Here is a 25,278-nt window from a genome sequence, read left to right as displayed (position 1 = left end):
AGGCTGGTCTCAAACTCCTGGAGTCGAGTGATCCTCCTGCCGTGGCCTCCCAAAGTGCTGAGATTGATTACAGGGTTGCACTACTGTGCCTGGCAGAATTTTTTAAAGACTTATTTTCTGTCTTAGTATTTGCTCAGTTTTTGTAAATATTCTGTGAGTGCTTTAACAGTATATTTGCTGTATTTGTTGATTGTAGTTCTCTCTCTCTCATCTTTCTTGTCCTCTAGAGAGGGCAAGAGAGATTTTAACGTATTTATACATATATATTCTTGGTAATTTGATTATTTTTAAAAATATCCTTTAGCCTTACTTATATTTTCACCTATTTGATCTGTTTCTGACAGAGTTGTATATAAATCTCTGATTGGGGATTTCTAATGTTTTGGCATAATTTTGTCAATTTTGCTTTAGATAGTTCAAGACTTGGCATGATTGTTATACCTTGAAGGATTTTTTTTCTTTTATTATAATGTAAAATCTCTGTTTCCATTAATGATTTTTTTTGCTATAAATTTTTATTTCTCATATAAATATTCTGATACCTTTTCTTGGTCAGTCATTTTCAGTTACTTTATTTTTAACCTTTATTTTTATGTTTTGAGAAAATCTCTTATGAATGTCTAGCCGTGGATATAGTTGAGTTTAATTCATCTTTTTTTGTGATTACTAATAGATTTAAACTTGTTCCTATCATTTTGCCTTTTTCATTTTCTTCTTTTTTCCTTCTACCTTCTATACCTTCTTCTTCATCCTTCTTTCTATTTTGTTTTGGATTACTTGAAGAAAAATCTACTCCCATCCCTACTGGTTTGTAAGTTATGTATTTTTATTTTATTTTATTTTATTTTTTTAGTGGTTGCCCAGTACTTTTTAATGTGTATACTTAACCTTTCTTTCTTCTTTCTTTCTTTCCTTTTTCTTTCTTCCTTCCTTCCTTTCTTCTTTCTTTCTTTTTTTAGAGTTTCGCTTTTTAGAGAGTTTCGCTCTCATTGCCCAGGCTGGAGTGCAATGACCTGATCTCAGCTCATCGCAACCTCTGCCTCCCGGGTTCAAGTGATTCTCCTACCTCAGCCTCCCGAGCAGCTGGGATTACAGGCATGCACCACCACGCCCAGCTAATTTTGTATTTTTAGTAGAGATGGGGTTTCTCCATGTTGGTCAGGCTGGTTTAGAACTCCTGACCTCAGGTGATCCACCGGCCTCGGCCTCCCAAAGTGCTGGGATTACAGGCGTGAGCCACCTCACCCAGCCCAATTTTTCTAAGAATATATTTTCTCACTTGTAAACTAAGATAGGGAATTTGGAGTATTTTAACTTCTCTCAGAACTCTCATATTTGTTGTATTATTACCTGGAATACTACACCCCTTCACCACCACATGTTTTTAAACCCCAAGAAACTGTAGTTATTTATCATTTTTATACATAACATTTATGTTTAAATTTATCTACATATTTATCTCTTTCTTTCTTTACTGTTTATTCATCCATTTATTCAACAAATACTTTTAATTGGTGAGTAAGCACCCAGCACATAGAACAAGACAATGAAGTGTCTGCCTTCATGGGGCCTCCATCCTAGGGAGGGTGAGGATCATTAACAAAAATCGGCATTACTCTAATGCAGACCTAATAAGGACTGTTACGAAAACTGAGCGAGGGAATAACAAGTGATGGGGGGATGGGCGCGGTGGCTCACGCCTGTAATCCCAGCGCCGGAGCTGGTGGGCGCTGTGACAGCGGCTCCGAAGTGGACAGGTGGCTCCCCAGGGTGCGGAGGCGAGGGCGGGCTGGGGCCGCACGGGGCCGGCCGTCGCAGAGCTGAGTGGCGGTGCCTGGAGCCCGGCTCACGGAGAAGGTGCCTGTGCCTCGGTGGGCGGCGGCGGGAGCGCCCAGGACTGCGCGCGGCTGGAGATGCCTGCGGGCTTCGCGAGGAAGGACTTAGTGACCGAGGGCCCCTTGCGCCGGGGCCAGGGGAGGCTGCGGCGGCGCGGGGTGTCCCCGGCTTCCCCTTCGCTCTCCCTGGCTGCTCCTTCAGGGAGGCTCCGCTCTAATACACGCGCCTAGGTGGTGTGCATCCCGAACGGCTTTATTTCTCCCGCACGTTTGGCTGTCGGTTTACCTGGGTTCAGAATTCTAAGTCGGAGGTTATTTTTCTTCAGCCCTCAAAAAGCATTTCCTAACAGTACAGTGTCAGTAACACAACTTTATTATTCAATTCTCATCTCATCAAAGCATCATGACATTATTTTATTTTGAAATGACATGGTTCGAGGGCCCTGACAGCCAAAAGGATATGTCTACCAGGCCTTAAACTTTTTTTTTTTTTTTAACTAACACACAAACAGTAAAGGAAGAATTTATTTATTTATTTATTTATTTTTGAGATGGCGTCTTCCTCTGTCTCCCAGGCTGGAGTGCAGTGGCGTGATCTTAGCTCACTGCAACCTCTGCCCTCCGGGTGCAAGTGATTCTCTTGCCTCAGCCTCCCGAGTAGTTGGGATTACAGGCGCCGGCCACCACTCCCGGCTACTTTTTTGTATTTTTAGTACAGACGGGGTTTCACCATTTTGGCCAGGCTGGTCTCGAACTCCTGACCTCAGATGATCCACCCGCCTCGGCCTCCCAAAATGCTGGAATTACAGGCGTAAACCACCACACCCAGCCAAAATTACATAATTTAAAAACGAGAAAACTATACATTTTGAACTATCCTTCTTGAGGGGGGAAATGTTACAAGTAAAGGAAGTAAATAAAAATAAAATAATAAAAATGCAATTAAAAATGAAAAATAAAAACAAAACAAAACAATTCTTAGTAATTGTGACCATCCTGGATTGAATCTGATAATTTTTTAAAACTATGTATAACAGTGCGTGTATTAGATTTGAGGTCGTGGAATTTGAGTTATGGTTAGAGTTTTTTTCTAAAACTTTTTTTCCTACTAAAATACGGTAGTGTTGTATCATTTTATTTTACTCTATTTTATTTTGTTTATGTGAAGATTTTACTTAACTATGCAACTTTTTAAAATAAGAATATTTTCCTAATAAAAAGAAAGTAATTTTTAAAAAAGTATAAACCCACAGGACAAAAAGCAGATGGGCGAGCGATAACTGATTTCACACAGAAGAAAGAAAAGGCGGCGACTGCAAGAGCCTGCGGAGGAATCATCCTACCGGGGGGAAACAGCCCCTAGGGGAAATGAGGGCAGAAGGCGTGGGTGTGAGGGATGCAGCCAGCAGATCCTCGCGGGCTCAGTGGGAATGAACAAGGATATCTGTACACTGTAGGACACCCGAGCATTGCAACACCATGAAACAATGCCGGCTGGAAAGCTATGTGGCCCATGGGGGTGTAGCTCAGGGGTAGAGCATTTGACTGCAGATCAAGAGGTCCCCGGTTCAAATCCGGGTGCCCCCTGCTGGTTTTCTTTCTGCTTCAGGATACTCTATGAACTCGACTATTCTGAGTCCACCCAAGTCACCATCAGACCGCGTATTAGGTGAGTTTTTCAGGTGGCTAATTTCACCCAAGTGGCTTGTGGACTGGTAGGGGAAGAGGAAGGAAAAGGAGCGAAGGAGGCTCCAAGGTAATCTGGCTCAGGAAGTGGCTGTGGGAGGCTTTCATCATGACCCAGGGTGGCCATTTGTGCTTTGGGAGCTCTCGTTTACTGTTTATCTTTCCAAGGGAGAAGCATAGGCAGGAAGTCGGGGGAGCAGGCTGAATGACTGCACCAGACTGCACTGACGGCACCAGAACCACCTGGGCGCTGCTCCTGCACAGTGTACCTGGACCTCAGCACGAGGCTCCGATGTGTAGGTCTGAGGAGAGCACTGGATATTTTGTTTTAAAAACAACGCGTACCTCCACTCTTCCTCCTGCCTCCTCCCACCCAGCACACACTAGATGATTCTGACAGGGACATTTCGGGGAAAACTATGCTGGATGGTTCTAAAGGACATTTCACCCAAACTGGCCTGATTATCAAAGCTGATGTCCTCTGCAGGGGACTGAGAGCCACAGGCGCAGACAGCTGCCTGGTGGGCAGAGGACGGAGAGGGTGGGAAGGAGACTGGTAGGAAAGGTGTGTCTGTCTGCCATGGAGACCTCCTAGGTTTCATGGAAGACCACAAAAACGTTGGTGACTTACTGTGTGAGAGTTCTGAATATCACTACTGGGTGAAAAGGTGGTTGTCAGAGAACAACAATGGCTCATAGGTCAATCATTTGAATACAGATCACATGGTCTTTGATTCATAATCCAGGTAGCCCCAACCTGCTGTCATTTTTTTAATTAAGATTTTATTTTTCAGAGCAGTTTTAGGTTTACAGAAAAAGGTACAGAAAGTACAGAAAGCATAAAGTACAGACAGTTCCCTCCACCCATTTCCCCTTCATTAACATCTTGGATTAGTGTGGTACATTTGTTAAAATTAAGGAATGAATATTGATACATTATCATTACCTGACATCTATAGTTTACATCACGGTTCACTCTTTGCACTGCACAGTTTTATGGGTTTTGACAAATGCATAACATCTTGTATCCACTATTACAGTATCATACAGAAGTGCTTCCCTGCCCTGAAACCCCCCCACCCCATGCCCTGCCTGTTCATCTCTCCCTCCCTACAAACCCCCGGCAACCACTGACCTTTTCACTATCTCTGTCTTCTGCCTTTTCCAGAGTATTTAGAGTTGGAATTATACACTATGTGGCCTTTTGGGATTGGCTTCTTTCACTTAACAATAAGCATTTAAGGTCTTTCTATGTCTTTTTTGTGGCTTGGTAGTTCATTTCTTCTTATTGCTAATATTATTCCACTCTGTGGACTTCCTGTCATTCTTACTCAGGCTTGGAGTTAGCATTCTAGCTAGACTGCATCTTCCTGCAAAGAGAGAGACAAGAAGCAGATGAGGCCTTTGCCAGAAAACCACCCCAGGCTCTGGCAGCCTCAAGCAATTTCCACGATTTTTTATTCTGGCATAGGTTCAGTCCCACTTATGTTGCTTGTGGAAGGTATTTGTAGTTGTCTTTTTTACACCCCCAACATTTGAAATTCTTTTCTATGTTTGGGGCAAATCCAAATCTATATGTGACTCTGAGTAGAAACCAGGACCTAACTACACTTCAAAAGCCAAAAGCACCAGATGTTTTTCTTCCCATAGGCCCTAGAAGTGCCCTAAGCCTGCCCAGTCACATGTACATGTGAGGCTTGGAATGTGGAATGAGGTACATGGAAGCAGGAAGAGTTTGGAACGCACTCCAGGGAATGCGGAGCTCTGTCATTGGCAGCGGGGCTGGTGGCTGCAGCCAGCTTTCAGTGGGGGTACTATCAGCTCCCTAACCAGGACGTTGTGTGGGGGTAAATTATTCTGACCCCTTGGCTGCCTTTTAGTCCTAGGCATTTTCTGAGTGTAGATCTCTAGGCTTCTTTTAGTGCTGTGAGATTTTTTCCCGACATCCTGCCAATAATTGACTTATTTGATTCAAGTAGCCATTGCCAGTTTCTATTTTTGAGACAGAATGCTGAGAGTATGAAAACTAGTACTAGGAGTGGGGTGAAGAAAGTAAGAGGAATATGACACTGGATACCTGCTTTTATTGGGACCAAAAGCAGTGAGCATCTGGCTAGTTATTCAGGAATTAGAACCTGACAGTCATTGATACACAGTAACAAAATAGGTGATCTGAATATCACGAGTCACTTGGAATGAAGTGCCCATGGGGGCACTTTGGTTTTGGTGTACTAAGCTACTGTAGAACTGCATGAAGCACTGTGGAGTAGGGCGGCTAAATCTCTTGGTATTTCCAATGGTCTGCATGTGTCTCCCAAAATTCATGTACTGGAAACTTAATCCCCAATGCAACAGTGTGGGAGTTGGGGCCTAATGGGAGGTGTTTAGGTCATGAGGCCTCTGCCCTCATGAATGGATGAATGTTGCTATTTTAAAAAAGCTTGCATTGGCTAGGTACAGTGGCTCATGCTTATAATGCCAGCATTTGAAGCCACTTACTATGTGGGTTCTAGATTGACTGATGCGAACCAGCCATGAGTTAACCTAACAATGCCATAGGCTGGACACCCTAACTCATATCCAGTAGTTCAACAATGTATAGCCAATCACTAATCAATGTTATTTCTGTAAACCAATGAGAATTCCTGTCAATTTTTTTTTATCAGCCCACTCCTTATTTCCTTCACCTTTAAAAACCTGCTTGTTCGGTGGCTCACGCCTGAAATCCCAGCACTTTGGGAGGCCGAGGCGGGCAGATCACCTGAGAGTGGGGGTTCGAGACCAGCCTGACCAACATGGAGAAAACCCATCTCAACTAAAATACAAAATTATCCGGGCATGTTGGCATATGCCTGTCATCCCAGCTACTCGGGAGACTGAGGCAGGAGAATCACTTGAACCCGGGAGGCGGAGGTTGTGGTGAGCTGAGATTGCACCATTGCACTCCAGCCTGGGCAACAAGAACGAAACTCCGTCTCAAAAAAAAGAAACAAAACACCTGCTTATTACAAAGGCCTAATGGAGCATATCCCAAGGCAACTTGGAAGCATTTCCCGGACAGCTGTGCTCGCTTTGGCTCAAGTAAACTTAATATTATATTTTGTGACTCAGCTTATTTCTCTAGGTCAACAAGTCCTTAGAAATGAAAAAAAGAAAAAGGGGCAACCTGCATGGTTACCTGGAGTCCCCCTCATCCTGGTCCTGCCACTAGAATCCTACTTGTAGATAATCCCAGGTATGGTGAATAGAGGTTGGACAAGAGCCAACAAGGTGGAGCATCTTTGCCTCTGACCAAATTGCCTAAACTGAGTTCATTCCCAGACTTAATTTTCCTGGAATAAAGAGGATCTTGGGTAAACTTGAGGGAGTCCTTGTGTCTTCCTTCAGACTGCTGTAACAAAAATCCCATAGAATGAGTGGCTTAAACGATAGGACTTTATTTATTCCTCACAGTTGTGATGGGTGGGAAGTTCAAGATCAAGGTGTTGGAGGCATTCAAACCAGAGTGACTCCATCTTGAATAAGGGCTGGGTAAAATGAGGCTGAGACCTGCTGAGCTGCAATCCCAGGAGGCTGGGCATTCTTAGTCACAAGATGAGATAGGAGGTCAACAGAAGATATAGGTCATAAAGACCCTGCTGATAGAACAGGATGTAGTCAAGAAGCTGGCCAAAACCCACCAAAACCAAAATGGTGATGAAAGTGAACTTTGGTGGTCCTCACTGCTTACTGTATGTTAATCATGCATTAGCATGCTAAAAGACACTCCCACCAGCACCATGACAGTTTACAAATGCCATGGCAATGTTGGAAGATACCCTATATGGTCCCCCTTGGTAAGGCCCCTCTTGGTTGAGAATGAATTTAGGCTGGGCATGGTGGCTCATACCTGTAATACCAGCACTTTGGGAGGGTGAGGTAGGCGGATTTCTTGAGACCAGGAGCTTGAGACCAGCCCGGGAAAGATAGTGAAACCCCATCTCTACCAAAAAAAATGTTAGCCAGGTGTGGTGGTGCATGCCTGTGGTCTCAGCTACTTGGGAGGCTGAGGTGGGAGAATTATCTGAGCTTGAGAAGTTGAGGCTGCAGTAAGATGTAGTTGCACCACTTGCAGTCCATCCTGGGTGACAGAGTGAGACCCTGTCTCAAAAATAAAGAATGGATTTGGCTCTACAGGATGTTAATTGCTATTCTCTTTGGATTAATTCACCTTGCACTCTTTGCTGACAGCTGTGGGTGACAGGACTGAGCACATGCAGGATCACGAGACATGGGGAGCTTTTTTCTCCTGAAAGGGGGAAACTTGAGAGCTGATGGAACTACTGGAAAAGATTCCTTCATGACTGATAAGCAGCTTCCTGAACTTTTGATTCAGTATAGCTGCGATGAGTGGGTCTTTCTCTAGCCTTCCTGAGCTCCTCACCTCCCCTGCCTCACTGCAAGCAGCACTTTCTTCCTTTCCCTTTCCTCCCTCTCTCTGTTTCACCTTTCCCTTTTCTATCTTTTCTTTCACTCAGGGCGACTGTCTGCTGTTCCATCTTGCCCAGAGACCCACGTTGAAACTCCTAGTAAGAGATCATTCCACTCCACTTTGAGTGGATCAAAGACAACATGGACCAATGGGGGCAAGTTTGAGCCTTGCTAGGTCGATTTTGGGCACTGAGCAGGGTGGCTAGTGTCTGTTTTGTCACACATATTTTGCTCCAGCTGGAAAGGAAAATGTTAATTTGGTTTCCCTATGCAGCCAGTTGGGCAGTGTCTTGCAAAATTGAGAGGCTTTTTGCCTATGGTTCCTTTGTAATGTGGCTTAACCCCCATAGCTATGGTGCAACAAGCAAGGCCATCAGAGCCGCTTAGAGAAAGGGAACCCAGAAACCTAGCATGCTGGCAATAGGGCAAGAATTTCTTATGAATCAGACTTCTGGCCTCTCTCTTTCTATGTAAACCAGCTGAAAGAATGATAAAAGTCACTGTCTTCTCTGCAAGATTTTGACTAATGGGAAAAAGGGTTTGTGAAGCTATTCTTAGGCTGTAGCAAATCTGGTGTACTTCGTGCTATGAATTTTTCTGTGTTGTTCTATCATAAAAAGGGATACCAAAGGATAAAATGTGGGTGTAGGACCCAAGCCCACTGTTCAAGCCAACCTAGCAAACTGGTCAGTTACAAACTTTGCTGCAGGTCCCTGAAACAAAAACTGGATGAGATTTTCCTCTTGTTTTGTTTTATGTCCTTGGGAGCTTGACCCTGTGACTATGTGGAAGTACTTTCTTTTGACTTCCACTAACTGGAGGATGGGACTTTGGGGGTTCATGTCATAGCCCTAAAAATTATCTTGAACAGTAAAAAACCTTTGCAAGCTCAAGATTGGCTGCTCTAGGCTCCTTCTGGGAAGTACACTAGAAACAACCGAATGCTATAGCTCAGTAGCTAAGGCTTTGTCTTTTTACAATGGTATCCCAGGTTCAACTCCCAGCTTAGGGAATGAGTCATTTCTGGTTTGACATATGTGTGATTTTTTTTTTTTTTTTTTGAGATTGAGTTTTGCTCTTGTTGCCCAGGCTGGAGTGCAATGGGGCGATCTTGACTCACTGCAACCTCCGCCTCCTGGGTTCAAGTGATTCTCCCACCTCAGCCTCCCGAGAAGCTGGGATTACAGGCATGTGCCACCATGCCTGGCTAATTTTGTATTTTTAGTAGAGATGGGGTTTCTCCATGTCGGTCAGGCTGGTCTTGAACTCCCGACCTCAGGTGATCTGCCCGCCTTGGCGTCCCAAAGTGTCAGGATTACAGGCGTGAGCTACCACACCCGGCCTACGTGTGTGATTTTTGCCATTTATTGATTATTTTCCCCTGTGTGAACAACTTCTAACTTCCTATCTTGAATTTTCTTTTCTCTGAGCTACCTTTGGAGATTCTAGATCTTGTAAAAACTGCTTACCACTTCTTACAAAATATCTTTTATACCATGGTTAAGTCATAACTTATGGTATAACTTAAGGTATAACTTATGTACCTTAGTTAGGCTTATTGGTTTCACCTCAGAGGTTACCTTTAGTAAAATTGAAAAGCCAGAAATATTGGCTCTTTGTCCCGGATGGAGTCTGGGAATAAGAGATTTGGTTAAAAGTCAGCTTAATTAAAAACAGATATCCAAGCTATACATATATTTAAGAGGCATTTATGTTCTCTTCTTGGATCTTGTTTTTCTGAAAAAAGGTTTTTTTTTTCTGAGTACACTGAATTATTTTTCTCCATTTTGTCATCTTGCCACTCTTGATGCTCATATGAAGGGAACTAAGATAATTTCTAACAGCCTGGGACTCTTGGGAAAAACAGAGGAGGTGCCACAGTCCCTGTTTTTGGAAAAACCTCTAGTTTCCTCCTGGAACCCCAGAAATTGAAAGTGCATAGATGCCTCTCAAAATCTAAAGCTCCGTTCTGTTTTGCATTGTGCTACCTCGCATTTTTTTACTTTTGGGGGTATCAGAAATTGCTTAGCACTATGAGAGAGCTTTTAGTTTTAGTATGTAATAGCTAGGTAGAAAATATACTTTTAGAGATGGATAATGGCAGTTATGGGGGGATACTTGGCTCTTTGCATGTTTGGATCAGGGGAGCATACTTTTGGCCACCTAGAAAGTATGAAAACATTCCCACCCCCACCCCCAGAGAGGTAAAAGTCCTACAGGAGATGGGCTGATTGGCTTTGCGTTGCCCACCAGCTTCAGGGGAATGGACTGGAAGTAAAATGCATAGTAAAAGCATTGCACTTTCTGGTCCTGTAGCACTTCCCTCTTTTTGGGGACCCAGAATTCAGCATGAAAATAGGAAAGAAAAGCTTTGAAACAGTACCAGATCTGCTTCTGTCTGTCTGTCTATGTATTTATGTGTTGTATGTGATGTTTTACTATTAAAAATATGAAAGAGCTCTGATTAATTGACTTAAAAATAATAAGCACTTAAATCAAATATCTTGTCAGAAAAATAGAAAATGTAATGCCTTGTAGTTCACGTGACTTTAGTAACCTTTAAGAAATAAAGAGTTTTAAAAATTATTGGTAAAATTAAAATGTCTTCAAAATTTAGATATTTGGTCTAGATTAGGCAGGTCATATACTGTGTTTACTAAGCTACATAAACTACTTCTTTGACTTTTGATAATTGTTCAACTTCCTGCTTTGGACCCATTAGATTCTAGCTAAGGCCTGGGGACATGTGGAGTTGGCTATGCCCACTATGGGATGGAAAGAGTCAGATTTTTCCTGCACTTCTGTCTGGTGTCCTGGGCTCCACACCTGGTACATAATGAAAATTGCTTACTTAACAGGTTTCTCACCAAAAATAAAAGTTGCTAAGAGTAAATATTGTAACATATATAATTAAGACTACTGGAGAAATAGTTTTACATGCAAGGTGTATAAGGAAAGTAAAATGTGTTTTTGGTAAAAGATTATAATAAGGCATAGGAATGTGGGTTGTTGTTGTCATTGTTGTTTTGCCTAGTTTAGAGGGTTAAAATGTTGTTTTAAGTTAGATAGGTAAAGCTTCATGTTAAAACCTTCAGTGTATGACAATGTAGTATTTTACGTAAGGGTTATAAGAATCTGTTTTCTTTTATAACTGGACACAATTGGAGACACTGGTTATTTTATGAGGCTTTGACTGGAATGGCATGCTTTCAGATACAAACATACTGCTTTAAGGAATCAAAGTTGGCTTATAGAGCCAGTAAAAGCCCCTTGGGAAAACTGGTCTCATACTTTGCATATGAAATCCCTGTACAAGTTTCCTGACCTGTAGTAAGTAAAGAATGTCAATTTCTGACAGGCTCAGTAGCCCCCAAGTTATTTTGGTACCTCAAGAGAAGGAGAATTTACCCAACTCATGCAGGTACTTGCAGACACAAACCCATGGTTGTGCTCATGGCTTTAAAAAGTCTAATAAGAGATTTTCTTTTCTTTTTTTTTGATAGAACAAAGTTCCACCAAAGTCAATTTAAAAGGAGCATATATGGCAAATAATTATTCTTGCTGTTCTTTATGCAAATAATCAGCCCAAGTATAATAAGACTAAAGCTTATTTTGTAAATGAATCAGTCTTGCCATGATTTTTTAAAAATAAAAATGGGGACTAGATAGAGAAAAACTATGTTTCAAAAACTATGGTACACCTCTTATTAGATTCTAGTCTCATCTATTGTTTTTGAGTTTTTTTCTGCAATTAAGACTGACCCTGCTTATCCCCTGTGAACCAATCAGTGATCTCTGGCTGCTGCTCAGAGGAAACAAGAGGGATGGGTAATGTAAAAATCTGGATAAGTATTCTTATTCTGGGCATGTATTAGAATTGGCTAGCAACCTTATATCAGCGTGGTTCCAACAATTTTCCAGTTCATGAAAAGTCTTCTTATTGACTTATATTACTGCTTTACTCTTCGTGTAAGAATGCAAGATAACCTTAGTCAATGTTTTCTTAAATTGAACACTTATTAAGCTTCCAGATACCATCTTTTGTTGGGATTCAGAGTTATGAATGACCTTCACCATACTGATGTTTTCTGACTGAATTCCTCCCTACTCTGAATACAAGAGACCTAAAAGAAAGAAGTATCACCACCCCGATTCAGCTTGAAGAAGCTATAGAATATAGAGCTTCATCCCTCTGCAACCCCTAAAATTAAAGGTTCCCTTATAAAAGGGAGAGGGGGAAATATGTCAGAGGAGTTCAAACCAGAGTGATTCTTGAATAGGGGCTGGGTAAAATGAGACTGAGAACTGCTGGGCTGCATTCCTGGGAATTCTTATCACAGGATGAGAGAGAGGAGGTCAACACAAGATACAGGTCACAAAGACCCTGCTGATAAAACAGAATGCAGTGAAGAAGCCAGCCAAAACCTGCCAAAACCAAGATAGTAATGAAAGTGACCTCTGGTGGTCCTCACTGCTCATTATGTGCTTATTATAATGCATCAGCATGTTAAAAGACACTCCCACTAGCACCATCACAGTTTACAAATGCTATGGCCATGTCTGGAAGTTACCCTATATTGTTTAAAAATGGGAGAAACCCTTAGTTCTGGGAATTGCCCACCCCTCTTTTGGAAAACTCATGAATAATTCACCCCTTGTTTAGCATATAATCAAGAAATAACCATAAAAATAACCAACCAGCAGCCCTTGGGGTTGCTCTGCCTATGGAGTAGCCATTCTTTTGTTTTGTTTCTTCCTTCTCTGAGAAACTCACTTTCACTTTACTCTGTGGACTTACCCTGAATTCTTTCTTGTGTGAGAGCCAAAAACCATTTCTTGGGGTCTGGATTGGGATCTTTTTCTAGTAACAAAGGTGCTGCCCAATTCAGTTCTTGATGTGGGCCCTCTCTTGGCTTACAGAGGGACACTTTCTTGCTGTATCCTTACCTGGCAGAGAGAGTGAGCTGTAGTCTTTTTCTCTTCTTATAAGGACTGTTACAAAATTAAAAATACATACTTGGTCCACTTTTCCCCTTCCTGGCATAAAGCTCCTAAAACCCTTGGAATCTCTGAAGTAATGTGTGTCTTTTTGTATGCTAATAAGATGACTGGTTGTTTGGGGCTCACGGATAGCCTCATTCTGGGGGTTGATTGCCAGGGGACCAATTATGTCATTTGAGAGTGGGAACTGTCAGCCCCACCCCCTGACCTCCAGAAAGGGGAGAGGGGTTGAAGGTTGAGTTGGTAACCAATGGCCAATGATTTAATCAATCATGCCTATGTAATGAAGCCTACATAAAACCCCCAAAGGACAGAGTTCAGAGAGCTTCTGGATTGCTGAACACCTGTAAGTGCCTGGAGGATGGCACATCTGGAGAGGGCATGGAAGCTCATGCCTATATCTAGCCCTTTGCATCTCTTCTATTTGGCTGTTCCTGAGTTGTATCCTTTATAATAAATGGGAAAACGTAAGTAAAGCATTTATCTGATCTCTGTTAGCCATCCTAGCAAATTATTGAATCCTGATTTATAGCTGGCAGTCGGAAGCACAGGTCGCAATCTGGGACTTTCCATTAGCATATGAAGTGGGGTCAGTCTCATGAGACTGAGCCCTTACCCTGTGAAATCTGATACTATCTCCAGGTAGAATAGTGTGGCCCTTGTTAGGAAAGCCAGACAAAGACACTATGAGAAAAGAAATCTACATACAATATGCCTTATGAACATTAATGCAAATATCCTCAACAAAATACTAGCAAATTACATTCAGCAGCCTATTAAAAGGATTATACACCGTGACAAAGTGACAAAGGGGGATTTATTTTTGGAATGCAAGGATGGTTTAACATATGAAAATCAATCATTATATCATATTAACAGAATGAAGGAAAAAAACGCATGTGATCATCTTGATTAATGCAGAAAAAGCATTTGACAAAATTCAGCATCCTTTCATGATTTAAAAAACACTCAACAAACTAGGAATAGAAGGAAACTACTTCAGCACAATAAAAGCCATATGTGAAAAACCCACAGCAAACATCATATTCAATGTTAAAAGACTGAAAGCTTTTCCTCTAAGATCAGCAATAAGAAAAGAATGCTCACTTTCACCACTTCTATTCAACATAGTCCTGGAAGTCCTAGCCAGAGCAATTAGTCATGGAAAAGGAATAAAAGGCATCCAAGTTGGAAAAGAAGAAATAAAATTATCTCTGCTTAAAGATGGTATGATCTATATGTAGAAAATCCTAAAGATTCCACAAAAAACTGTTAGAACTAATAAATGAATTCAGCAAAATAGCAGGATACAAAGCCAACATACAATAATCACTTGCGTTTCTATACACTAACAATGAGCAATCTGGAAAGGAAATTATGAAAACAATTCCATTTATAATAGTTTCAAAAAGAATAAAATAGGAATTAACCAAGGTGGCAAAAGACATGGCCTTGGAAGTTTTAGAATTTTAGAAAAAACAACTACAAAAACTTTGCTGAAAGTAGTTAAAGATGACGTAAGTAAATGGAAACACTCACCCCATGTTTATAGATTGGAAGACTTAATATTGTTAAGATGTTAATACTACCCCCAAAAATCTACAGATACAATGCAATTATCTGTAGATTAAAATCACCAAAAATCCCATCAAAATCCCAAAAGCTTTTGTTTTTCACAAATAGAAAAATGTGTCCTAAAGTTCCTATGAAATCTCAAGGGACCCCAAATAGCTATAATGATCTTGAAAAAGAACAAAGTTGGAGGATTCATACTTCATGACAAAACTTGCTGCAATTCTACAATAATCAAAAATTGTGGTAATGGCAAAAAGATAGACATATAGACCAATGGAATAGAATAGATATCCTAGAAGTTATTAACTTCATTATTACATCATATACAAAAATTAGCTCAAAATGGATTAAAGACCTAAATGTAAAACTAAAAGAATACAACTCTTAGAAGCACATATGGGACAAAAACTTTACAACATTAGATTTGGCAGTGATTTCTTGGATATGATAACAAAGGCACAGACAACAAAAGAAATAGACAAATTTGAACTGCATGAAAAATTTGAAATTGTGTGCATCAAAAGACACTATCCAGGCTGGGCGCGGTGGCTCATGCCTGTAATCCCAGCACTTTGGGAGGCTGAGACAGGCGAATCATGAGGTCAGGAGTTCGAGACCAGCCTGGTCAATGTGGCGAAACCCCATCTCTACTAAAAATACAAAAATTAGCCGGGCTTGGTGGCAAGTGCCTGTAATCCCAGATACTTGGGAGGCTGAGGCAGGAGAATCACTTAAATCTGGGAAGCAGAGGTTGCAGTGAGCCAGGATTGTGCCATTGCACTCCAGCCTGGGCAACAAGAACAAGACTCCATCTCAAAACAAAACAAAACACCTATCCATAGAGTAAAAAGTCAACTCACAGAATGGGATAAAATAAAATATTTGCAAATTATAAGTCTGGTAAGGGATTAATATCTAGAGTATGTAGATAGCTCCTAAAGCTCAACAACAAAACAACCCAATTAAAAAATAGACACAGGACTTGAATAGATATTTCTACAAAACAGATATACAGATGGCCAATAATCACATGAAGACACTCAACATCAGTAATCATTAGAGAAATGCATGAAATATCACCATGAAATACCACCTCACACCCGTTAAGATGGCTACTATTACAAAAACAGAAAATAACAAGTGTTGGAGAGGATATGGAGAAATTGGAGGCTTTGTGTACCGTCTTTGGGAATGTAAAATGGTAAAGCCACTGTGGAAAACAGTATGATGGTTCCTATAATAATTAAAAATTGAATTACTATATGATCAAGCAATTCATTTCTGAGTAATACCCAAAAGAATTGAAAGCAGCGTCTTGAAGAGATGTTTGTACACTCATGTTTATAGCATCATTAGTTACAATAGCTAATATGTGGAAGCAACCCAACTGTCCGTTGATGGATGAATGGATAAGCAAAATGTAGTAAATACATACAATGGAATACTACTCAGCCTTTAAAAAGATGGAAATTCTGACATATGCTACAACATGGATGAACCTCAAGGACATTATGCTAAGTAAAATACAACAGTCACAAAAATACAAATACTTTATTATTCCACATACGTGAGCTGCTTAGAGTAGTCAAAGTCATAGAAACAAAGTAGAATGGTGGTTGCTAGGGGTTCAGAGGAGGAGGAAATGAGAAGTTATTATTTAATGGATATAGGGTTTCAGTTTTACAATATGAAAAGAGTTTTGGAGATGGATAGTTGTGGTTGCATAGCATTATGAACATATTTAATATCACTGAACTTACAGTTAAAATGGTAAATGTAATTTACCACAATAAAAAAATTGAAAAAGAAAATCCATGCCACATTCCTGAAGAAGTCTCAGAAACGGGAGCTACCATTAAAGAGTTGAAAGTTGCAAGGATGGATATTTCAAACACCTGTCAATTTGTGTCTACCACTTAGTGGTGAAAATAGATGGGCCTTAGAGAATGGGGATGGTTTATAATGAATAGTTGTGTGGTAATCCCAATTCTGTCTGCCAAATTAAATATTGATTTAATGTATATTGTCTCAATACTAGTCAGCAGAAGGCATTAGAAGCAATTTGTTTTTGTTTTTTAGGTGCATCTTCACTGTCTTGCCCCTGAGTTACATTGACTCTAGCTTAGTGCCACAATTTGGTCCACAGGGAACTTAGCCATTATCCCATAGGACACCACAGTGTGCCCACATGTTGATAGTATTCTTCTAGGACCCAGAGAATACCAAATATAAAGTAGTCTAGATGCCCTGATAAGTCACAAGAGTGCAAGGGAATGGGAGAAAAATTGCATAAAATAACAAGTACCTGACACCTCAGTGAGGTTTCTGGGTATCTTAGTGGTTTGGGGATTGTCAGGTTACTCCTCTCATGTGAATGATGAATTGGTAAACATTGCCCTAACCCTTCCCACAGCCATCATTAACACTAAGAGAGAGGCATAGTATTTGATAAGCCTCTTTGCTTTGGTGGAGTGGGGGGAAATTGCCTACACTACATTTGTTTGTACTTTCTCAGCCCATTTATAGGTTTTGGAGAGGATATGGAGAAATTGGAGCCTTTGCGTGCCAGAATTAAGTGGGGCCAAGAACAGGGGAAGACTCTAGCTGGGTCACTTCTGCCATTTGACTCTAATACCCAATAGATCTCAGTGTTCAGTGTCTATGGCCACTCAGGATACTGAAAGGGGCCTGTGACAAGCCAGGACAGGACAATCACCAGGGAGGATTGCAAATTCTTGGTGCAAATCAATGCCTTATTCAGCAAGTGGCAATTCTCCTTCAGAGAAAGAGTTTTTGTCTCGAAATTAGACCAGGTAGATCTTGGATTGGAACCAGTGTTACAGGAGGGTCCTTATTCTTAGAGCTCCCAAGATGGTGGCGGGTGGCTCCCAAGATGGGGCAAGTGGCTCCCAAGATGGCAGCAAACCTTTTGTTCTCTGACCTAAGGTTCTTGGCCTCACGGATTCCAAGGAATAGAAGCTTGGGCCATGTGGTGAGTGTTATAGCTCTATTAGAAGCTGTGGGTCACAGAAGAGAACCGTGGAAGCCACCGACTAGTGTTCAGCTCAACTAGGTCAAAGCCGGGCACTTACCTGTGCAGGAACAATGGCGAGCCTTTAGCCCAATCAGGAGCGGCAATGGGCACCTCGCTGGATCAGGAGTGCAATGGACACCCTGCTGGATCCAGAAGGGTGGAAGTCAACGGCGGGTCTGGGACGGCGGCAAATAGCAGTGGTGGATGGCGAGTGAAAGCTCAGCTTGAGCCATAACAAACACGGACCTGAAGAGTGTGCAGTTGCAAGATTTAATAGAGTGAAAACAGATCTCCCATATAAGGGAGGGGACCCAAAGGGGGTTGCCGCTCCCTGCTCGACTGCCTTGGTTCATATCCCAATCATTGTCCCTCCCCCTGTGCTCTCAGGTGATACATGATATGACTATTTCTTTACCTCCTGCTTTTAGCCTAATTTGTATTTTAGTGAGCTCTCTTTACTACCTGATTGGTCGGGTGTGAGCTGAGTTACAAGCCCCGTGTTTAAAGGTAGATGCAGTCACACTCCCCAGCTAGGCTTAGGAATTCTTAGTCGGCCCGGGAAATCCAGCTAGTCCTGTCTCTCAGTACCCCCTCTCAACAGGAAAACCCAAGTGCTGTTGGGGACGTTGGCCAACAACAGCTCTTAACTGCTTCCTGCTGAATTGGGGCGTAGTAGGGGTTGTGCAGTTGGGATTTCCTTGTGAGGGGTGCCTTCAATGTCATCAACATCAAAGCATGGGCTAGCGGGCAGGTCCAGGGGTCCGCAGTAGATCTTAGTCATGGACTGCATCTGGGGCTCCATTTGAAGAACGATTTGTAGTTTTACAGCTTCAATTCTGGAAGAGACAAACCTAACAAGGAAGTTAAAGATACAGGGATCGAAATATATGGCCTGAAGTGCAGGGGATTATTTCTTTGGCACACTTCACAGGCCCTGACTATCTGCTTGACAGTTTTGAAAAGTCCTGGTCCAGTAAATCATGATTTGGCCATCCAATGGGTGCTATCAATGCCTAAGTGAAAGGTCTGATGAAGGGTTTTAAGTAATTTCCATTGGTTAGCTGCAGGCAAAAGTATTTTTCCTTCTTTGGTGGGTAGCCATCATGAGGGGAGGAAACTTTGTCCTTGTGAGGTTCCCCATTCTGTTTCTTCTGCTGAGTACTGGGGCTTGGTTTCCTGGAGGGGATTACCCCATAGTAGGGGTCCTTCTATAAGCATTTCTAATGGAAGGTCCCGCCTTGCAGCTCTTTATTTTCAATATCCGCTTGGTGGTTCCCTTCTATTTCCCTTTCCTTTCCTTTCTGATGACCCCGGCAGTATAAGACTGCCACCTCTTTAGGTTTCTGTACAGCCAATAATAATCTCTTAATGGCTTCCTGATGTTTGATAGGTATTACCTTGGAAGTTAGGAATTCCCTTTCTCTCCATATTGCTGCGTGGGCATGGAAGACTAGGTAAACATACTTAGAGTCTGTATATATATTTACCCTTTTTCCTTCTCCTATGTTCAGGTGTATAATGGCCCCTGTTTTTGCTAGAATGTTTCTCCCTAACAAAGGAGTGGGGCTTTCAGGCATAATCAGAAAGTCATGTGAAAAGAGTAAAGTTCCCCAGTCACAACTTAGGGGCTGGGAGAAGTATCTAGTGACTGCTTGTCCTAGGACCCCTCAGATAGTGACAGATCTGGAAGACAGTTGTCCGGGACAGGAGAGTAAGACTAAGAAGGCCACACCAGTGTCCAGGAGACAGTTAACCTCCTGGCCCTCAATGGTCAAGCATACCCGGGGCTCTGTGAGGGTGATGGCATGGGCTGGCGCCATTGCCCCGGGCACCCTCAGTCCTGCTGCTGGATCATCTGGTTAGTGGCTTCTGACTCAGAGGACCTTTGTCCCCTGGGGCAGTGGACCTTCCAGTGATTCCCTTGACATAAGGGGCATGGACGAGGGGGCGGCTTATTTCTATTCTGACAATCTTTTTTAAAGTGTCCTTGCAAACTGCACTGGAAGCAAGCCCTATTAGGCATTCGATTTGCCCAGGCTTTCCCTGTTCCAGAGTCTCCAAAGTCCGCTTGCCTGAGGGCCATGACTAAAGCAGTGGCCTTCTTTTTATCCCGTTTGTCCTGTTCCACCTGCTCCTCCTGATCTCTATTATAAAAAACCGAGGTTGCCAAGTTCAATAGGGTTTCTAAGTTTTGCTCTGGGCCTAAGGCAGACTTTTAAAGTTTTTTTCTAATGTCTGCAACTGACTGACTGATAAATTTATCCTTTAAGATTAGTTGGCATTCAATAGAGTCAGGTGACAGAGAGGTATGCTTCCTCAATGCCTCCCTTAGTCTCTCCAGAAAGGCAGTAGGATTTTCATCCTTTCCCTGTGTTATAGTGGACATCACTGAGTAATTCATAGTCTTCTTCCTAGTTTTCCTTAGTCCTTCTAGCATGCAAGTTAGCAAATGTCTGTGGCACCAATCTCCGTGTTCTGATTCTGCATCCCAATGAGGGTCTACACTGGGAACTGCCTGCTGGCCTGTAGGGAATTGTTCTTTCCTGTGTTGTCATCTTATCCTCGACCTGACTGAGATACCAGAGATCGCCAAACTCTCGGGCTGCAGTTTTGGGGGCACTTTTCTCATTTGGGGTTAGTGACTGATCTAGCAGTAACATTATATCTCTCCATGTCAGATCAAAGGATTGTCTTAACCCTTGTAAAACATCAATATAGCCATCAGGGTTATCTGAGAATTTACCTAAGTCTATTTTAATTTTCCTCAAGTCTGAGAGGGAAAAAGGTACATGCACTCTGACTGGGCCAAGTTCTCCAGAATGCATCTTACGGGCGTTTTTCCTTTGGGGGGAAGTTTCCTATCTGAAAAAAGAACATAGGGATGCCAGCACCCCTAGTCATTTTCTGATGAGCATTAGTCCTACAGTGTCCTCTATGGTCCTAATGCTTATTCCTTTCCAAGGTACGTAACCACCCATGGGCCTCTGCTTATCAGATTAGTTACGCTCACCGATGTAGCAGTCTGCACCCGTTTTCCTGCCTTTCTTGACTACAAAGAAAGGGGTCCGGGCTGCTGGATTCTAGTGATCCTTTACCAGCGTGCCCAGCATTGCCTGTGTGCTCAGGGGTGAGTCCTAGAGCTGGGCTGGGTTCCTGAGTATTTTGTAACAACCCAGCTGCCCCATCAAGATGCATTCCCATAAACAACAATTCATTTCAGAGAGGGTGTAGGTAAACTTTTGAGTCAGGATTGAGAGAGTTTTTTTTTATTCTGTAAGTACTTTAAGGCTAGGCTGAGTGCAAACAGCTTGCACAGACCAATTATTGGGCAATTCTCCTAACTCTGCTTCCACAAGCATCTCCCTGTCAATTACTGAATACCCATTGTGATTTTTTTCTCAGTCACCTGGGAGAAACCATCTATGTCCTGTCCTGAAGGGAGTTCCTCCTAGTTCTGGTTGGACCTTTGTATGGTAATTAAGATTTAAATCCCCTGTTAGGAAATCTGCTGGGTTAAGGGAATTTTCAGTGGTTAGTGTTAAATCACCTTTTTCTAACAGAGTAGCCCCATGCTTTAAGATTTTTGAGTTAGTAAGCTACCTTTTTGCTTTTTTTGACTTAGGATAGCTCTGAACTGGTGAGGTGTGCTCACAATGAGGTTTCCTCTAAAGGTTATTTTTCTACTTTTAACAAAGCAGTTGCCGCTACGGACTGAATGCATTTAGCCCATCCATGGGTTACTGGGTTAAGGACATTTGATAGGAAGGCTATGGGTTGTCAGTGGCCTCAGTGCTTTCGAGCTATGCCCTTGTTTGCACTGACAACGAGGTGGTATCGGAGTGTTATAGGGTCACCGAGAAGACCTTCAATTATTAACTATAGGTTTTAAATTTACCCTGGCTTTTAACGGAATAGGGTACACTGTTTTTTTTCTTTACTACTTCTATTTTTCTCTTTCTTTCTCTCCTTGACTTTCTGTCTCTCTCTTTGACTTTCTCTCTTTGACTCCCTCTCTGTTTCTTTGTCGCTCTCCTCTCTGTCTCTCTCTTCTCTTTCCTCTCTCTTTCTCTCCTCTCTGTCTCTCCTCTCTGTCTTTGTAGATGGATTTTGGAAACACAGTGGAAGGACATTGGCTCGTTGCCCCCATTTGCCACTATAGGAATATGCAACTCCCTTTAATTTACTCAATTCATTTTCATCCTGATCTATTATGTTGTTGTAGATCCAGTTCCAGTTGTTAAAGTACTGGGTTGTCAGTTCTAAGGCCCTGGAAAGGGTGGTGGGGAATGGGTCCCACATAACTGCCCATGTCAAGAGCTGTATGCCTAAATTGGGACAAGACTCCCTGGGTTCATAGCCTAGGTGCCTAAGGACACAGTGTAGAGCTTCCTTAGATCCCTTTGGAGATACAACCTGCTCTAATACTTGGGAGAAGAAGTGAAGTCTGAAGCATTAGTATCTAGGAGGCAGGGATCGGAGGAAGTAGAATCAGAGGTAAGGAGAATTTTGGGGCTACACTTTCAAGAAAGTCATGGTCAGGACCCAGGAGGTATGGGTCAGAAGGAGAGGTAGGGGCCCATGCATGGGCAACTGTTGAGTAGAGACTTCTGGCTGCACCATGATCTCGATCGGCCAATGCAGGAGTTCAGGACGACAGCTTTCTGCCTCTAGTCAACCCTTGGCTTCCCCAGGAAAATTGTGAAAACAGAAGCTGGTTCCAGGCAGACCAGTGTTCCCAACCCAGAAGGGTTGGAGGTTGTTAGAAAGCCTTTTCCCAGGAAGCCTCACACCTGAGTCTTTAGTCTGGTGGCCATGCTAATCGTTTTTAACCAGCTGACAGGTGCCTGCCATTTTCCTCCAATTCTAAGGAAGGATAGGATAGAATAGCAAGCAAAAGTGGTCTGATATTACTCACCGCTTTGGCAAATCCCCATACAGGCCACCAAATGTTACCGGTGGGTCTTTGTTCTTAGAGCTCCCAAGATGGGGCAGGCTGCTCCCAAGATGGCAGCAAGCCTTTTGTTCTCTGACCTGGGGTTCTTGGCCTCACAGATTCCAAGGAATGGAACCCTGGGCCATGTGGTGAGTGTTATAGCTCTATTAGAAGCCATGGGTCACGGAAGAGAACGTGGAACCCAGCGAGTAGTGTTCAGCTCAATTAGGATGAACCTGGGCACTTAGGCGTGAAGGAACAATGGCGAGCCTTTAGCCCAGTCAGGAGTGGCAATGGGCGCCTCGCTGGATCAGGAACGCAATGGATACCCTGCCAGATCCAGAGGGGTGGAAGTCAGTGGCAGGTCTGCGATGGTGGCAAACAGCAGCGGTGGATGGCGAGTGAAAGCTCAGCTCAAGCCATAGCAAACTCGGACCAGAAGAGTGTGCAGTTGCAAGATTTAATAGGGTGAAAACAGCTCCCATACGATGGGAGGGGACCCAAAGGGGGTTGCCCCCCAAAGGGGTTTTGCCCTGGAGTGTTTTATTCTTGGGGCAATAATTTATTATTTGGATTATCAAGGAAATATATTTTCAATGTAAATACTAATAATATAACTTCTTTGAATCTCTCTAATGTGCCTCACAGGATTTAACAATATGTAAAATTACATATTACAAAGATTAAAAACTTAGGAAACACAAATAAGCATCAAGAAAAAAGTAAAATTACCTATAATGCCACAAGCTAAACAAATGTTGATATTTTGATGCCTATTCATCCAAACTTATAGTTAAGAACCAAATCTCTTCCTGGGGGAAAAGTTCAGCTAATCACTAGCCACTTGGTGGTGTCCTATCAGGCTTTCCATCTCTTTGCCCTCCTGTATTCACTTAGAAATAATCCTTCTCCTTTCCTAAAAATAAAAAAGGAAATAGGAGCTAAGGAATTCAGTTTTATCATCAGACATTTTCACTTGTTGCTCTCCTGTTTCTACCCAAAATAATTCTTAAAACCACATTTGTATAATTTTCTTTCAGGTAGGATGAAGGAGTTTGTGTCATGCCAAAGAAAGCTAGAAAATCCAGTTTAAAAAAGGCAATTCACATTTTAAAAGCATCAGAGAGTTGCAGAAGCAGCAAGGACTAGAAGAACTAAAATTCCAGAGAGGAGAGAACCTTTTGTAAGTGAGTTGATGCACTGCAGTCACATTTTACCTGAGAACATTTTCCAGTCTTGGGTGCAGGCTGATAATCTGCCTTAGGTCCAAGCATAGGGCTGCTGCTGAGGTACTGGGAACCCAATGAAACTTTTGTTGGTCACTCAGGGTTGCTGTGACAAGACTGTAGACTTGGGGGACATTAAACATATAGCTGTTTTTTACCTCTAGACATTTTCAGAATTCTAAAACTATGTGGGGCAAGAGGTTATAAAATTAAGGAAAATCTCTGGGAAAAAGAAGAGAATTTGTAACCATTTCATGGTACTAAGAAGATGAAAATTCCTGGGGTAGAGAAAGGGGAAAGAACACACCAGGAGAGAGTGAAAGCCCTGAAGAAAGTAGTGAATTGACACTGAGGATCTGCAGCCACTGTTTCTCTGGGACACTTGCCAATTCTAAGCCCAGCTAGAGGCTGAGCTCCCAATGTTGGCACCAGCATACATGTGTCAGGAAATAGGAACACCAAGGGAGCTTTTGAACAGATGTACAATGCTGGAGCATAAAAATGGAGACTTTAGAGTCCTTAAATACATAGCTGGTTTCACTCCTCAAGAAAATTGCTGAGTTGTGAAGCTCCATGAAGGAAGAATCCAGAAATATAAGCCCAAACTCTCTAAAAACAAGAGTGGATTTCTCGGTTGAGAAGACAAAGACCTGCCAGGTTTTTTATTGCAAACCTGGTAGGGCAACACTCAAAAAGTGGGACAAGTCACAGATAGAAGGAACATTACCAAAATTACATTTTCATTTTTCTTAGCAGAAAAGACCACTCATTTCCTTATTGGTTTAAAATCATCAGCCCTCCACTCTATCTTCTTTCAAAAAAGAAGAAGCAGAAGCAGAAGAAGGAGGAGGAGGAGGGAGCAGGAAAAGCAGGAAGAGGAGGAGGAGGAGGGTGAATTTTGTCTAGTAGACAATAATTTTATTGAGAGCCTTTATTCTTTTAATACACAATGTCTGGCATTCAATAAAGATTACTAGGTATATCAACAGTCAGAGAAATATGAACAAAACCAAAAGAAAAACAGACAGTCGAAGCAAGTGATCTAGATATCATAGAATTTAAAATAACTTTGATAATATATTTAGGAAAACAGGAACATACAAAAAATGTGAGAAAAGTGTGAATTTCACATTCTAATTTGTAAGAAAAAAATTCAAAGGAAATTCTAAAACAAAAATTATAATATTTAACATTAAAATTTTAATACGTGCATTTAACAGAAACTTAGTCACAGTGGACCACTGGATTAGTGAACAGAAAAACAAATCAATAGAAAAATATCTAAACTGAAGCACAGAAAGGTAAAGAATGGATGAAAAGAAAAGGAAAATAGGATATAAATGGGAAACAGTTAAAAGTTCTTACATGTCATTGAAATTCCAAAAGGAGGTAAGAAAGTGAATGAAGCAAAACCAAGATGTGAAAGGATAATTGACAAGCATTTTCCAAAACTAATGGAAGACATCAACCCACTTACTTAAGAAATTCAGTTAGTCAAAAGGAAATAAAAACAAAGGA

The 25,278-nt window shown here is 42.0% G+C and overlaps 1 protein-coding gene and 1 non-coding gene across 2 annotated transcripts in view; both read left to right on the top strand.

Moving 5' to 3' along the window:
• The window catches only part of LOC103786425 (zinc finger protein 746), a 134,864-nt gene that overhangs the window by 19,130 nt on the left and 90,456 nt on the right, over positions 1-25,278 (top strand). The window lies entirely within an intron of this gene.
• TRNAC-GCA (transfer RNA cysteine (anticodon GCA)) lies at positions 3,351-3,422 on the top strand. Its single transcript has one exon. It is a non-coding gene; the product is annotated as a tRNA-Cys (tRNA).

This window comes from Pan paniscus, chromosome 6 (genome assembly GCF_029289425.2).
Source record: "Pan paniscus chromosome 6, NHGRI_mPanPan1-v2.0_pri, whole genome shotgun sequence".
Taxonomy (NCBI): Eukaryota; Metazoa; Chordata; class Mammalia; order Primates; family Hominidae; genus Pan; species Pan paniscus.
Note: the sequence above shows the minus strand (reverse complement) of the source record. Positions and strands in the feature narration are given on the sequence as shown.